Raw genomic sequence first — 16,896 nt, forward strand, 5'->3', positions numbered from 1 at the left:
GAGGATCCTCGTTTGGTTGTCTACAACTGATATCGAAACTGCAACACCCAAGCACTTGACAGACTATTGTAGGAGCTTTCGAGCACGCTCCAAACTTCATGTGATGTTGTGCACCCAATGATTTGAGTATGCACAAGTTCAGATAGTGATGAGATTAACCAGCTCATGATAAGCTGATCTTGTCGCTGCCAAGTGATGTAGGCTAGATTAAGTAGTGGTGTGGTTGTAAATGCTTCAGTCCCCTGTTGATCTATAGGAGACGTATTTGCTGCAGCAGGAAGATATTGAGGTGGGCAAGTGGAGACACCAATGACCAAGTCATATAGGTCATATCCTCTAAGAAGAGGGACGAACTGTGATTTCCTTAACAGGTAGTTTGAATCTGTTAATTTTATAGCAATGGCATGATTGAGAGATGGAAATTGAGAGAAAGATGAGGAAGCCGAGCCAATAGTGGGAAGATTACTAGCAGAGCCCAAAGAACCCTGGTTGAATGATACCATGTTTGAGTTTAAAGAAGTAGAAGAGAAGAGACCAGAGAAGAGAAGAACACAATAACGTTTTTAATGTGGTTCGGTTTCACTGGAAACCTACGTCCACAGATCTTGTATTTTTCCTCTCTATTAGCCTTCATCTCTCCTTTCTATATATAGATTATTAGAGATAGGTTTGATGAGGTTACAATGGTTAATCTCATGAGATGGATAAGTACAGCAGGTCTTATAGTTAGGATGAACTTGGTCATGATCCTTGAGCTTGGAGGAGTTTGATTTAAACTCAACAACTGCAGCAGCTTTGTACGTTGAAGCAGGGATAACATCTGTGATGCTCTTATCCTTTGATCGGTTGAGCTCTTCAGGATTAGGTGATAATCCTTTGTGCGTGGTGGTGCTTTTATCCGTTAAGCCGTGGGACTCTTCTGGAGTAGCTGATAAGGAGAAGAGATTATCCTTATCTCTAACAATTATAAGAGGGCTTACATGATCTGATTTGTAGGGACATTTTTAGACTTTAAAATAAATATGTGTTTACTTACTCGAGTTTAGAATTCTGTATTGTAGCCGTTGATATCCTCAAAGTTAATATTCATCCTAATGTTGATTGGGAAGCCAATAATCAATGTCAAATATCTTACTTTACCCACTTAGATTAATTGAAGTTTTTTGTAGGGTGTCTTAAGGTACTGATTTGAAATTTAACAAGAATCACTATTTATCAGTCCAACAAACATGTTTCTGGGTTCCAACTCAAAGGGATATGGTGATGATGCAAAGGGAACCTAGAGGATCATAATGCCACCAATATTTCTATACCAGCAAACAAATTTTGTATTCTTGATTTTGAAGATTACCTACTGCCACTTGTACTTCCATGCTTTGCTTACTCGTTTAGGTTGTTTTCTGATTTTCTAATGTTTTGCTTAATCAGCTTAACCTTCTACAGATTCGATTACTAGCCTTAGTTTCAGTCCCAAAGGAAATTACCTCGTTGCTACTTCTTGGGACAATCAGGTTTCTTGATCGCTACCACAATTGAAATTCTTCCTTATTCTTTTTTTTTCTTCTTTATTTTAATTAATTATTCCACCAATAGGTTAGATGCTGGGAGATTATGAAGACGGGGCCCACCGTCAGCAGTGTGCCAAAAACATCCACAAAATCAGGATCAATCGGTAATAAGCTGTCAATGTGTGGGATTTGTAGACTCCACTATTGCATTTTTTATATTTAGTATTAATTATGGTATATCTGTAGGTATTATGTTTGACCTGAAAGGATGATGTAACAACTATGTTTTCTAGGTAAGCAAGTTAAGATATGACCACAGACGTCTAGTGGTCAAGCCATGACCATGGCAATGCACGATGCAGCCGTTAAAGAAGTTGTTTGGATCCCACAGGTGAATGTTTTGATTACACGAAGCTGGGATAAGACCTTGAAAAGAGTTTTGATTTCTTCATAACAATAGATTTCTTTCTTGTCCAGGTAGTTGAGTGGCTTTGTCAGGATATTTAACTATTGTGAATTAAATGAATGTGAAAAATTTATTAATGTTTTTGTTAATCTGCTTACGACAACATAATCCAGTGCATACTCAATAATTCCCTGAACATTGCTATGCACTAACAGTTAATCATCCTCTGATGGTTATCGACACTACAAATCCAAATTTGATTGGGTTTAACTTGCAAAATCCTCAGGTATTGATTTAAATTCACTATTTAGTGATTAAATAATTGGTGAAATACTAAATTCTTATATCTAGTATCACCAAGTATAAGATTTTTTTTTTTGTTTTTCAATTTGTAGGGTTAGTCTTAGAGGGTTATACGTGAGCTCATGCAGATTCATGTCAAACACTTGATTTTAGGATTCAGAAAATTGGAAACCACAAGGCTTTGTCTGTTTATATTTTTATTTTCTAACCGTTTTAAATTTCTTTCTTCCTTTAACACCATCTCCCTTTTACTTTGTTAACTATTTATAAAAGTCTAATATGAGATACTCATTTTGTTTTATGTGCAAAACTTGATAAGTTAGATGCTGGGAGATCATGAAGAAAAGGGTCACCGTCAGTAGTGTACCGAAAGCTTCCACTAATCATGACCAGCCAGTAATAAGTTGTCAATGTGTGGGATTTGCAGACTCCACTCTTGCAGTTTTAATATTTAGTATTAACTATGGTATATCTGTATGTCTTGTGCTCGACTTGGAAAGATGATGAAACGATGTTTTTTGGGGTTACGATAAGCAAGTTAAGATGTGATAACTGATGTCTAGTGGTCAAGCCATGACCATGGGCAATGCACGATGCACCTGTCAAAGAAGTCGCTTGGATCCCACAAATAAAATTTTTTGGTTTCACGAAAATGGGATAAGACCTTGAAGTGCGTTTTGATTTCTTCATTTATTTTCTTCACAATAGTAGATTTCTTTTTCGTCCAGGTAGTTGAGTGACCTAGTTTGTCAGAATAAGCAACTGTTGTGAATTAATTAAATATGTATAATCTATTAATATTTTTGTAAATCTGCTCAGATACTGCGATAATCGACAATACAATCCAATGCATACACTACAACTTCATGAATGTTACTATGCACTAATAGTTAATCATCTTCTGATGGTTGTCGGTACCACTAATCTAAATTTGGTTGTGTTTAACTTGTAAAATCCTTAGGTATTGATTTAAATCCACTATTATTCTTATGTCTAGCACTACAACAAACTGGGTTTTTAGCGACAGAAAAATTGTTCCAAAAATTTATTTTCCATCGCTAAAACCAGCTTGAGATGGATGAAATTACAATCCCATCTGTTGCTATAAGAAGTGTCCCATATGCTAGCGACGAAAATAAGAATCCGTCTCTACATTAATTTATTAGGGACACTAATTATTCCATTGCTATATAAAATTCAATTGGGACGAATTATTTCTATCGCAAATATAATTATTTTAGGGACGAAAGTCCTCTGTCTCTTAAAATATTTTTTCTCTTAGAATGATTAGTTTCTATTGCGTAAAATGTTTAGGGACGCAACATTTTCGTCGCTACACCAGTATGTGGGGATGGTTTTATTGTCTAAAAAAATTATTTTGGGGACAATTATTTACCCATCGCTATTACTGTACTTTTTAGAGATGATAATTTTTTGTCTCTATTGTATTGTATTTTGGGATGATTATCTCCGTCTCTAAGATTATATCTAAGGGCAACTCCTTACTGTCGTTATATAATTTTTGCGACGGGTATTTTTCGTTTCTAAAATATATTTTTAGGACAGAATTTAACCGTCTTTAATAATGCAATGTTAAAGACATTTTGTTAGTGACGGATATTTTTCTGTCGTTAAAGTTTAAAGATGGTTCTTGTCTGTCCCTAAAGATCCATGATTGGGACAATTATTTACCGTCTCTATGTTTATTACAAGTACAAAACCTATATTTACCTTATTGTAGGGACAGAAATATCCATGGTTAAACGCACTTTTATATACATTGTACATTAATATCTATCTATTTAAGAAAAATAAAATAAAATAAAAGTACACAAATTTAATATTATCATAAACTATTCTGAACAAAAGATGATATCCAATTTTTATATTTACAGCATCCAAAAAGTGTAGCATTTTGTCCAACTATACAATGTCCTTCTCCCCCCTACTAACATCTTTCATTCTACCACAAAAATTTGTTTATTTTCTTTTATCAAAATAAACTAGCTTCTTTCCTTCAATAAAAATAAACTGACTTCTTTTCTTGACATTCAGTAGCAACATGAGCCTGAACATGTTATATGGCATAAACATTAGTACAATATACCATAAATGTTTGGAACTTAAGTAATAATAATTAAATAAACAAATAAAAAGCACACACACCTTGAGTTTTGAATCAACATGATCACATGATTACTACAACTGTGATGGACAATCTCTATGATTTGAAGCCTAAAAAAAGAAAAATTCTTTCAAACTTTTATTTTTAAATTGATTGTCTTAAAGATTTGTAAGATGTAGAGAATTAGTATGAAAATACAAACCTCTGTGGACTGTATGCTTGTTGAATTGTTTCCTCTCACAAATTGCATTAACATATTAATTTAGGATTGTATTGAAGAGATTTCTTTGCTTGTTGTACAAGCCTCTCTCTCAAATCTCCCATCTCATTCTGTAACTTGGCATTTTCCTCTATAAAGGCAATAACATTTCTATTTGATGTTCCTTCTGGACGTATTCCAACTCTAGCTGAGCGCACTCGACCATGTGTATTATCTCCCACTACATCGGTGAAGATCTCCTCATGCACTGCCTTATCCCTTTGTGTTTCCTCAAGTTTCTCCTTGAGTTTGCCTGACATCAGTTTTTGCAAGTCATATTAAATAATAAGAAGTGAGTAAGTGATAGAGATAAATTACAAAGTTCTGAATAAACATTTATAATCATTCTGAAAGACATTCATATAATCAAGGTAATGAAAACAAACAATCCAAAAAGAAATACAAATAAGGACTTGTGCACACACACACACAAACTACTATAATTAAATAATTCTAGCTTCTTTTCCACTAAGACCAAAATATTTCTCAAAATCTTGGTGGTTTTGACGTAGATTTAGAACTGTATTGGAGAACTACAACAAACTAATAACATGAAATGATAGAAAAAAACATTAAAATAATCAAGTTTCATTCTGAGGGCTTAGGGATTACATCTAGAAGTGGAAAGCATATCTTCCTTTCTTAAAATCCAGTTGCAGAACATAATCTATTGCTAAGAGAAATTTGAGGAATACAAGGGTGTACATTGAGTGTTGATTGTCCAGGCTTCGATGCCCTGCGAGTTGGAGAATATGTATGGAGTGTCTACCACTATGAAGAACACCAAAAATGCTCTCTCATTCCACCCTCGCTGTCATTCACCTGTATCATACAGTTTCTTATACATATCGGTACAAACATTTAAAAAGCATCTCCCTATTTCTCTCTCTCTTTAACAATATGAAGAAATATTATTTATTTAAGAAGGATATGTCAGATCGACTAGTTAGTTGGGTAAGACCTAGTTAAGCTGAGTTTGACTAATTAAATATTCAAAAGTATCAATTTTAATAAACACATACTTTCTAATGGAGCTCCCGGACTTTGGAACTTCTCAAAATTGGCACTGAAATGACTCAAGTTCAACCTGCCTCTAACTCCTGGCTTCACTGCATAGCTTGATTGTTAAGGTCTAGCCTTTCTTACATCAGCTAGAGATCCCAAAATAAGCTCTAATTTGAAAAGTCAACAAACAAATGAAGTTTGAAAGTCAACTCATAGAATAAACTTAATCCAGACAGTCCAGACAAGAGAGAGACTAGACTTACACCTGCCCACCAGATCAAGTATAAACCCCAAATTGGGAAATATTCCCGCTGCCCAATGAAGGAGAAATCAAGTAAACAAAAACCACCACCTTGATTGGTCCGACTAATTGAGCCAGCCCACATAATTCATGATGCCTCTCAATCCTTGTGGGTTCTATTCCCTAAGAAGTTTGTATTTGCCTCGGTTCATCATTGCAGTACCAAATCAAGGTTTGGGGCTGGCTATGTCTCTTTTTTTCTCTTTTAGTAGTGGCTGTAACTTATTAATTGATTGTTCAAAATTTTGTTATATCGATTGGAAATATTATACATGAGTTTCTGTGTATGATGCCTCTTAGCTTGATTCTACTACAAGTGTGCACTAGGAGTATTGCTACACAATATGATCTACTTTGAATTTCTTTTTCTTCCTACGCTGTCATGTATTTTGGACTGCTTGCAATTGCATAGGTCATGAACATTGGTGATTTAATTTGAATTTTGAACTCCCATTTTGGTTTGAGACACATTGTGATTACTTTGGTGCTTTAGTACTCAAGATCTCCTACTTGAGCTTGTTGATTTGTGCTACTTTAATTGGATTCTTAAGCATTCTTTAAAGCACACTAGAAATAGTCTTAGTTTATTTATGGATAATTGTGAATGGTTTAAGTGGTTAATATTCATAATCTGCACTTGTTGACTCTCCTCATCAAAATAGCCACTAGTTTCTTATGTGTCTCCGTTTGCTTTGACTAGTGATCACCTCAATTTTGTCATGGTTTTTCCAGCTAATTTCATTTATCATGCGCATATTTTATAATGAAAACAGACAATCCAAAAAAAAATACAAATAAGGACTTATGCACACACACAAACAACTACAATTAAATAATTGATCTTACAATAAGCAATGATCCGAAAGAACGTTTAAATATTGATTAGATGTTGCTGAAACTTTAGGTTTTTATTTTAAAGAATGCAAGATCTGTTAAAGAAATTTCGTAATTAGAGTAGCAATCCATGGAATGTGATCAAGTTATTGAAAGTACTCATCATTTTTTAGGTCATCTTTGTAATTGTAAGTACTCGCCATTTTTCACAGTCCAGTTCTCCTTTTAAAAACTATACACAAGTACACACTACAATCTTAATTTGTTGAGGAATCGGGTAGTGATCTACCCATTGACACGATTGAGTTGACTCAGCTGAACCTAAGAAATGTTTGTCAAGTGTATTAAGAAATTATTGCAAGATTAAACTGGTTATCTTTAACCTATCATTTCTTATTTTCTAATCACTCTTTCTTTTTTGATGTTTTTATGACAGGGCTTGGTCTTATTATCAATATCATCATACTTTTTCTTGGTTAAACCTAGTGGCTATGGGGATAGACAAACTCAATGGTACAGGTACTCACCTATCCATATATACTTCTTTTACATATCTATCTATCTGGTTGCCCTTGAAAATGGAAGGTACCAACCTACCATAGCTACATTTAGGGCAGACCAGTTTGATGAAGAGGACAGTAAGGAAGGGCACTCCCAAGGTATCCTTCTTTAGCTACTTTTCTTACTTGGCTTTGAACCTTAACTCCCTCTTCTCAAATACTATTCTGGGGTAATTTGAGGATGAAGGGATGTGGGCTCTAGGTTTTTGGGTATCTAGTGGCTCTGCCTTTGTGGCCTTGATCTTATTTCTTGTTGAGACCTCAAGGTACATGCACTTCAGACCAACTGGTAACTCTTTCTCTAGGTTATGCTAGGTGGTTGTAGTAGCATTAATGAAATGGAGGGTAGAGATGCCAACAAGGAAAGAGGACCTGTATGAAGTGGATGGAAAAGATTGTGCCATCAAAGGGGGTAGAAAATACTCCACACCCATGAATTCAAGTAAGTCTCAGGAGTTGGACCTTCATCTACATTATTTCCTTTTGTCTATAGTTTTCCTAAGAAATGTTTAATTTAATAACAAGTGTTTAAAGAGAAAATGAAGGATATCTGTAGATAGATTCTTTTTATAAGGGGGAAGGCATATCCAATACCAACTAATCAAATTGATGTACCACCATCACTTTTTGGTTCTAACATCACTATTGATGCTATTGAAAGTGCAGAATCTTGTTGGAAAGCACCATCTAAACTTTTTGGAAGGTCTGTAGTACCTAATATTTGTGATTTGATTTTGGCTAACCTTGACCTCACAGACTAACTCAATTGAACCATCTTTGGCTTTTCCCTTGTTTAAGTTGGGTAAACCAATCTAATTTAAGTTATAGTTAAGAGTTTGTATGATTGACAAAGAAAAAGTGACCATAGCTAATCCAAAAGAACCCATTTAACTAAAAAAATTTCATTGTAAATTACATACTTATAACATTTGATCGAATTCCTAACTGAAAATAGTCTATATTTGTGTAATGTGTATCGGTTCTTAGATAGAGCAGTATATAACACTTCAAAGGACATCTCCTTATAGGATCAATGCCTTCATATTCCATGGCATTTGGGCACAAGTTGAAGAAGTAAAATACATACTAAGACTTTTTCCCATTTGGCTATGCACCATAATCTACTCAGTGGTCTTCACTCAAAATTAGAAGTAGTAGTGCCAATAAATTATCATGACAAAAATAACAAATCAAAAGGATGAAATGATGAAGAATAAACCCTGTTTTGCATATCCAAAATAATATGAAATGAAAGCACTTGTGATCCTACAAATATGAACTTAACGCATCATAAACTAAACTGTTGGTTGAATAATCATACCATTTTCTCCTGTGATGTGGTTTACAAGAGATCCATCCTTCTTAGTATGTGTTTCCATGAAAAGCTCCAACCGAGAGGGAAGCAAACCATCTGGATTCTTTTTACGCTGAACAAAAGGTATATATTCAACATTAGAAGTTTGATATTTTACTAAATATATTATATACTTGTGAAGAATCAACTTCTATATTACCTTCCTCTCTCGTATTTGTGCAAAGCTTCTCTTTCTTGCAGTATGGTCCATTTTTAGTTTGGATATATTATCTTTATTACACGTGCATATGGTCTAAAATATTTGAACACATGCAAGTCTTAGCCATAGTTTGAGAGAAATATATGCAAATCTCATCCAAGTCTCTCATAATAAGAAAAATCCCAATTTAAAATTAAAAAAAGAATCAGTATTCCACATGCGGAGGAGATCTAGCCACTGCTCTAGCGGAACACTTTTATCACGATTCAGAACCCGTTCTTCATTTGTGGTTATATCGGTTATAGATCTTTGCCTTCAAGTCAAACTTAAAGTCTCTCCACTGATCATTCTACTTCTGTAATGCCCACGTCTTAGTATCATCTGAAAGATTAAATTTTTCTTGCAAACATATAAAAAAAATAGCAGTTACTTAAACATCGAATCTGTTGAAAAAAGTAATACAGGTTGTTATTTGAGTGTCATGTTACTATGATATTCTTCCATGCATCCTCTTTCTTCTCCACTGGAATCTTCCTCGAATCTGTATAATTGCACGATAAATCCGATGAAGAACATACAAGTGTTCCAATCCAAATCATCAATTGGGATGTTTCATCGTTGCACTGTTGCCTATGTTCATTAACAAAAATGTCCACTTTCTGGCTAGGGGCAATGAAGCAATTTTGAGGCCCCTTGCTAGTCCTTGCTTCTTTCTCATAATTGATCCAGAATCTACATGTCAAAAATGATCACTCAATTACCTTAGATGTCATGAAATTCCATCATTCTTTCAAAAAATATTATACAGATAGAGGAGGGATATATGATTATGATACGACAATAAAATCATTAACAACTCCTAATCAAACGTTGTCATAAATCAATCAAACATCAAAATAGGAATAATGAAGAGAGAACAGAACCCAATAAAGTCGAGTAAAATAATCAATTTTGTCAATGACGTTGGATGTTCCAGGTCTCGCCCCAACACATGGGTGCCCCATGACCCACTTATTCATTTACCAATAATTACAAATTGTCTAACTTGAATCCATTCCACTCGTACTAGCATCAGAGTGGGGGTCATCTTGGGCCAAGTGTGGATAAGAGGTTCTAGTTGGAGCTAGAGCAGATTATCGGCCATGTGATGGCTGATCAATAACCTTTGACTGGCTTTGTATCTCCTCTCGCGGGAGTACCTGGTCTCTTGAGTGTACCCGACTTCGTTTGAATTGTATGCTTCTCATTGTTGACACCTATTTTTTGACAAGAATATTAATAGATTGAACCAAATAATACATAATAATATTAAGAAAAAATAGATAATGTAACAATTGATAACAAATCATATTATGTTTACCCATTATGGTTGTTCAACTTGATATGTCGCTTCACTAACTTTCTATTGCATTGATAACTTTGATGGGGGTGTCTATTATCATTTCTTCCATATCAGACCTAATCCAACTAACATCAACATCATTTTCTCCAATTAAACTTGCCATATTTTACCCAAATTGTAATGTACTCTGTGATATCACCTGATTAGGAATATCAGTAGACTCCCCTTCCATGTCATAAATATCTATATTTTTTGTCCTTATGGCAACATGCCAATCTGACTTGAGGGGATCTGGGACATAAAATACCTACTCTGCTTGTGAAGAAAATACAAATGGATCGTCTAGCTCAAGTTGACTAGTATGCATTAAATGATTGAAATTTATAACTGTGAACCCGAACTCATCTTTCTTCACTCCTTTCTCAATATGAGCCCAATCTCACTGAAATAGCATTACTCTGAGATTGGCAGAATATTTCAATTCGATGACTTACTTTAGAATATCATAATATGTGACATTTCCCTCAATATATTATTTGTCTTTTCGACTTGATTTGTTGTGTGTCAATGCTGTTACTAGCACCCCACTATTTTGAGTTTTTCTATTAATCTCAAGTTGCTTAGTGTGAAATCGAATATGGTCAGACACCTCAATCCCACTCTGACATTGTTTCAATATCTGACAATGGAATAGTAATCGAAAGAAGATTAGAGACGTTCTTAACCATTTGAAAAACTTCCTAGGATGGATATCGTTAACTTTATCTGAGCGAGCTCTACGACCTAACTCATTTTTAATTTCCTCGCGGTGGAGTGTAAAATTGGAGAAAGAAAAAATTATTACACAATGTTGCTACAAAATAAATCCATAGAAACTAAAACTTGAACAATTCACATTTAATACTTACTTACGATATCCTTCTATTCCATCATAATGGAGCAACATATATCGATGTGCCTAATTCTTTTCTGTCATGTTTAGTCGGAACATCTCACACTTTCCTAGAGGCCTACCTGTGTTTGAGAATATAGAGGTTGGATCTTCCACTTCAATTGACCCCACATTCCTGGTAGGCCGATTTAACCTTGTTTCCACACCTTCGAAGTATCGAGAACAAATAGTTAAGCATTCATCCGCAAGGTATCATTTGTCTATTGATCCCTCTAGATGACTACTATTACAGGCATGGTCTTTGAGGTGTTTGAGAAATCTACAAAGATACAACATATTACAAAAGATGTCATCCCATTGATATTGGTTTTAATTTATAAGTAATACCTAATCAAGTAATTTATTCATCAAAGTACTAAGCACTAACATTTCAAATGGAAACATCTAACGTTATTGTATTGGAGCCGCCAATCTCACCTCGAATGTTAAATGAATAATCAGGTGTACCATTATATGAAAGAATCTAGGTGAAAAAATCATTTCCAGATTACAAAGTGTTATAGCAACATTTTCTTCAAGTCTCTTGAAGTCATCCTCTGTACTAAGTTTACTACACAGATCTCGAAAGAATCCACATAATTCTATTAGTACTAATCTAATATTTCTCGGTAAAACATTATGTGTAGCCACTAGAAGAAGTTGATGGATCATAATGTGGCAGTTATGACTATTCATTCTTGACATAATACGTTCTTTGACTTTCACACACTGTGAGATATTACTGACATAACTATCTGAAATCTTCACACTCTTTACAACTGTGCAGAAGATCTCCTTATCTTTGTTAGACATTGTGTAGCATGCAGGGGGTATAATCACTTTATTCTTATCTTCAATAATTTTTTGTTGAAGATCTACTTGTATGTTCATATCTTTCAAATCAAGACGTATATTCAATTTATCCTTTGTTTTATCTTTTAGATCCAACAATGTGCCAATGATACTATCACACACATTCTTCTCAATATGCATCACATCTAAATTATGACGGACTAGATTATCTCTCCAATAAGGCAAATCAAAGAATATACTCTTCTTCCAATTAAGTAGGTTCTTTGGCTGTTGTAATCCCCTTTTCCTTTTCCCCCTGTTTATGTCATTATCATCCTTTTCAAATAGGGGAAATTCAACACCATACAATTGTTCTAACACGTCATATCCGGAAGGTGGCTCCGATTGGACTCCTATGTTTTTCATGGCCATCAAAAGATCTTTTATCACTCCGAAATTTATGATTCCTAGGAAGGAATTGGCGATGGCCTAAGTAACAATTCTTTCTTTCATATTTCAACCAACGGGATGAAGTACGCTTGTTATAGCAAGGACAAGCCAAAGCATCTTTCATGCTCCAACCTGAGAGGTTAGCATATGTCAAAAAATCGTTGATGGTCCATAACAAGCGTGCATGCATCTTAAATGACTTATCCTTATTTGCATCTTAAGTCTTAACCCCAATATCCCACAATGTTTTTAGCTCATCTATCAAAGGTTACAAATATATATTTATATCATTCCTAGGTTGTCGTGGGTCAGGGATAAGCAATGTAAGAATGAAGAAGGGTTGCTTCATGCACATCCATGGTGGTAAGGCCATGTACTATGATCTATGGTCATCATGTTGAACGGATTAAATCCGTCACTTATGAGCCTAAGCCTTACATTACGAGGGTCCTCACTGAAAGTTGGATGCCGTTTATCGAAGTCCTTCTAGGCTTTGGAGTCAGATAGGTGTCGTAACCTCTAGTGGTCTGTACATTGTTCTTGATGCATCATATATTAGATGCGGTTTTTGATGACATGTATAACCTTTGCAACCATGGAATCAAAGGGAAATGACGTAATATCTTAACTGGGATTTTTTTGTCCTCTGATGTGTATCTTGATGTGCCACATTTGTAACAGAACTTAGCATTGGCTGCCTCTTTTCAATGCAACATACAATCATTTTGGCAAGCATCAATCTTGTTGTAAGTGAGTTCCAAATCCTTTACAATCTTTTTCACTTTGTACAAAGTTTTCGCTAATGAATTTGGCTCAGGAAGTGCCTCTTTCAATAAGTCAAGCAACATTGAGAATCTTTGTTGCTCAACTTACATAGGCATTTTATATGATAAAGCCGAATAAGGAAGGATAACTTGATAAATTTATTGCATCCTGGATACAACTCCTTCTCAGTATCTTCCAAGTTCAAACAACCGATCAAACTTTTCTACCTCGATACCCCACCCCTTTGTATATTCACTTGTGGCACTATCCTCATGTCCTTCATCTACATTTCTTTTCCACATCTCAAATAACATGTTACGTGTTCCATCATCCATATCACCTTCATCATGTAGGATAGGACTTACAAGGGGAGGGAAAAGAGAAGACCCCTCAGGCCTCTAGGATTCCAGTTTCTTCTTCTCTCCCCCTATAGAGAGATTGGTGAAGGGTTGTCTATGGATTCGATTGAAGCTGCTGCTTAAAGTCTTCACTTTGGAAATCGGATGGCAACAGTGATCCTTGATTCAAATCCCAATTGGTTCCCAAATGTATCCATCTCCACCAAACAGAAACTGGCCGATATCAAACGGATTTTGGCAAACCTCAAGTAAGGGCAGGAAAACCTTAAGCAAGGATAGGAAAACCTTAAGCAATTACAAGAAAACCTGAAGCAAGGGCTGGAAAACCTAAATCAAGGGCTGGAAAAAGTAATGGAGGACCAGGAGAAATTAATGGAGGTCCTGGAGAAGCTAATCCAAGGACTGGGCCATCTAGGGCAGGGCACTATAGAGAAGTTGCAGGCCAACATGTTATACCAGATAAAACATCTTAAGGAGCAGCAAATCAACATTAATGAGAAACTAGTCATGATTTAGGCGGAGCAGGCCTATTTTCTTGAGATTTTGGATGGTATTAAGTACGATCCCCGCACTAATCTTTTTACCTCAAGCTCAGGAAATTTGATTTGATCTAGGGGTTGAGTATGTTTTTAAATCTAGCAAGGCAATGATTTGGTATATATTTGTAGGTTGGATCCCCCTCCCTTTCTATCCAGAAATTTTGAGTTCCTATCAGAGATACCCAATGAATATCTTTTGGGTTTGTTTGTTTGTTTGTTTTCTTCAAATGCAAGATATTAAATCATTTGAAGCTAGGTCTTTCTTATAGTTTATTGTACATCCTGCAGATTTAGTGAATATATTTTCAGGTAGCATAAAAAAAAATAAAAAATAAAAAAAAACCTTACAAGGGGAGGTGTGTATGAAGATACATCTTCCCCATGGAAACTCAAAATTGTAATCATCCTTTGATGGGTGTCCGCACCACTAGTCAAAATTTTATTGTGTTTAACTTACAAATTTCTCAGGTATTGCTTTAAATTCATTTTTTAGCAATTAAATAGTTGGTGAAATACTAAATTCTCAAGTCTAGTATTACTAAGTATAGGATTACATTTTTGTTTTTCTGATTTTCAGGGTCTATCTTAGAGGGTTATAGGCTCCAATAGTTGATCTAAACATATATCCTGTTATGTGCTTCTAAACTCTCCATCTTTCACATCTCTTTCTATACGTGTGCTCATGCAGATTCATGTCAGACATTTGATTGTAGGATTCAGAAAGTTGGAACCCACTAGGCTCTGCCTATTTATGCTTTTATGTCCTAACCTTCTTAATGCTCCAAAATACTTTAGCAACAAATTACTAGTTCTTTAGTTCTCAATTGTCTGCCTTACATATTTATGTCTAAGTCATTTTATACATGTCAACGGACTGAGTTTAAGAGAATCACTTCGCCCCTGAAATATCAGATAACATATGTGTTGGAAAACACATTCCTCCATAAACTAATTTTGATGATAACAAACATTAAGATTAATACTAATATTCCAATCTTTAAGCAAACCTCATAGTCAGACGTTGGGAACATCAAGCATCCAGGAAAGACTTGATCAACGGAGCTCACAACAGAAGAGTTAAGGAAAAGAAGAAATTTAAAGATTGAGGAACATCTTCTAAAGGAAGCCAAGACAAAGACTCTCCAAGAAGATTCAAGTGCATTAGAACACATTTCATTACATGTACATATCACATCACAAACACATTGCATTCACATGTAAGAGACCCTAGGAGGAACTCATTCCCATGCCCTAGGCTCAAGAAACATGGCCATTAAAGTGTTAGACAAAAACCTATGAAGTCCCCAAGCAAGCCGGACCAAAAATCCCCTTGACAGACAATCAAAAATAGGATAACTGTCTGTCGGTCGACCTACAGACTCTGTCGGTCGACCTACAGAATATAAAAAATACAGACCTGTTTCCAGTAGCCTGTCGGTTGCAACCGACAGATCTATCGGTCGACCGACACTTGTAGGTCGATCCATAGGTTGACCGACAATCGACCTACAGCCCCAAACTTGGGCTCAACGGCTAGTTTTCAACGGCTAGATTTTTGATGATCGACCGACAACTTTTATAGGTCGACCGACAGTCTAAAAATATGACAGTTTTATATCCGTTGGAGAACAAACAAACTCCAACTTTTGGCTTTATAAAACACATCCAAACAAGGAACAAAACACATCTTTTGATTGAAAAAGTGCATTGTACATTTGAGAAGGTACAAAAGTGAGAATTTGTCATTGAGCTAAATTATTCAATTCAAGCTCTTCAAAGAGATATTACCAAGCTCTTAACTCTCCACTCTCTCCAACTCATGCCATCAAGGAGAGTCATCTAGGAGACTCAAGGTGCATCACTCTCATTCATATCATTGAGCACCATCACTCAAAGGGTAAAAGTGTCACTACTCTTTGATAGGTATTTATACCAAACTTCTATTGTATTTACTTGTTTATGCTTTTGATTTGATAAAGCATTGTTGTATTAATCTAGACTGTACTTAGATTAGTACAAGGACCCTCTCATCCTTAAGAGATTGAAAGGATACTCTTGTCCTGAAACTAAGATTATAAGGATCCTCTTATCCTGTTAAAAAGAGTTGTAAAGGTGTCATTTCCCCACCTATTGTATTGAAAGGGAAATACTAGTGGAATTCTCTCAAGGTTGAGAGGAGTGGATGTAGGCTAAGTTAGCCGAACCACTATAAATCTTGTGCCTCATTTACTTCGCTTTTTGTATTTAATATAAGTGTGCAACCAATCGAAAAAGAGGCAAAATCCACTAGTGGTAACCTATTCACCCCCTCTAGGTTACCCAACAATTGGTATCGAGCGGGAGCTCAAAACTAAGACCATATTGTCTTTATATTGTGCTAAAAACGATCCATGGCATCATCATCATCTACACACCAAATTGAGGGGCTCAACACTTCTAGGCCACCATACTTTGATGGTGAAGGATTTGCCTACTGGAAGTGTAGGTTCAAAAATTATGTGTGTGCTCATGATATTGATGTATGGACTGTGATTGAGGAAGGTCCCTTCCAAATCACAAAAGAAGTTGGAGGAAGAATTGTACCTAAGGAGAAATCCGAATGGACACCATCGGATAAAACACACATACAACAAAACTACAAAGCTATTGCATTCCTGCAATGTGCTCTTAGTGAAAAAGAATTCAATAGAACTAGTATGTGTAACACAGCTAAGGAGATGTTTGATACTCTTGTGGTTACCTATGAAGGAACATCACAAGTTAAACAACTCAAGATTGACAAACTTGTTCATGAATATGAATTGTTTAAAATGCTTGATGATGAAAGTTTTTCTAACATGTTTACTAGGTTTACTAACATTGTTAACAAGTTGAAAAGCTTAGGAAAGGAATACACCAAAGCG

The 16,896-nt window shown here is 35.4% G+C and overlaps 1 pseudogene; it reads left to right on the forward strand.

The window, feature by feature from the left end:
* Positions 1-683: 683 nt before the first annotated feature.
* On the forward strand, positions 684-16,071 carry LOC122653526 (annotated as a pseudogene).
* Positions 16,072-16,896: the final 825 nt, after the last annotated feature.

This window comes from Telopea speciosissima, chromosome 1 (genome assembly GCF_018873765.1).
Source record: "Telopea speciosissima isolate NSW1024214 ecotype Mountain lineage chromosome 1, Tspe_v1, whole genome shotgun sequence".
NCBI classification, from domain to species: Eukaryota; Viridiplantae; Streptophyta; class Magnoliopsida; order Proteales; family Proteaceae; genus Telopea; species Telopea speciosissima.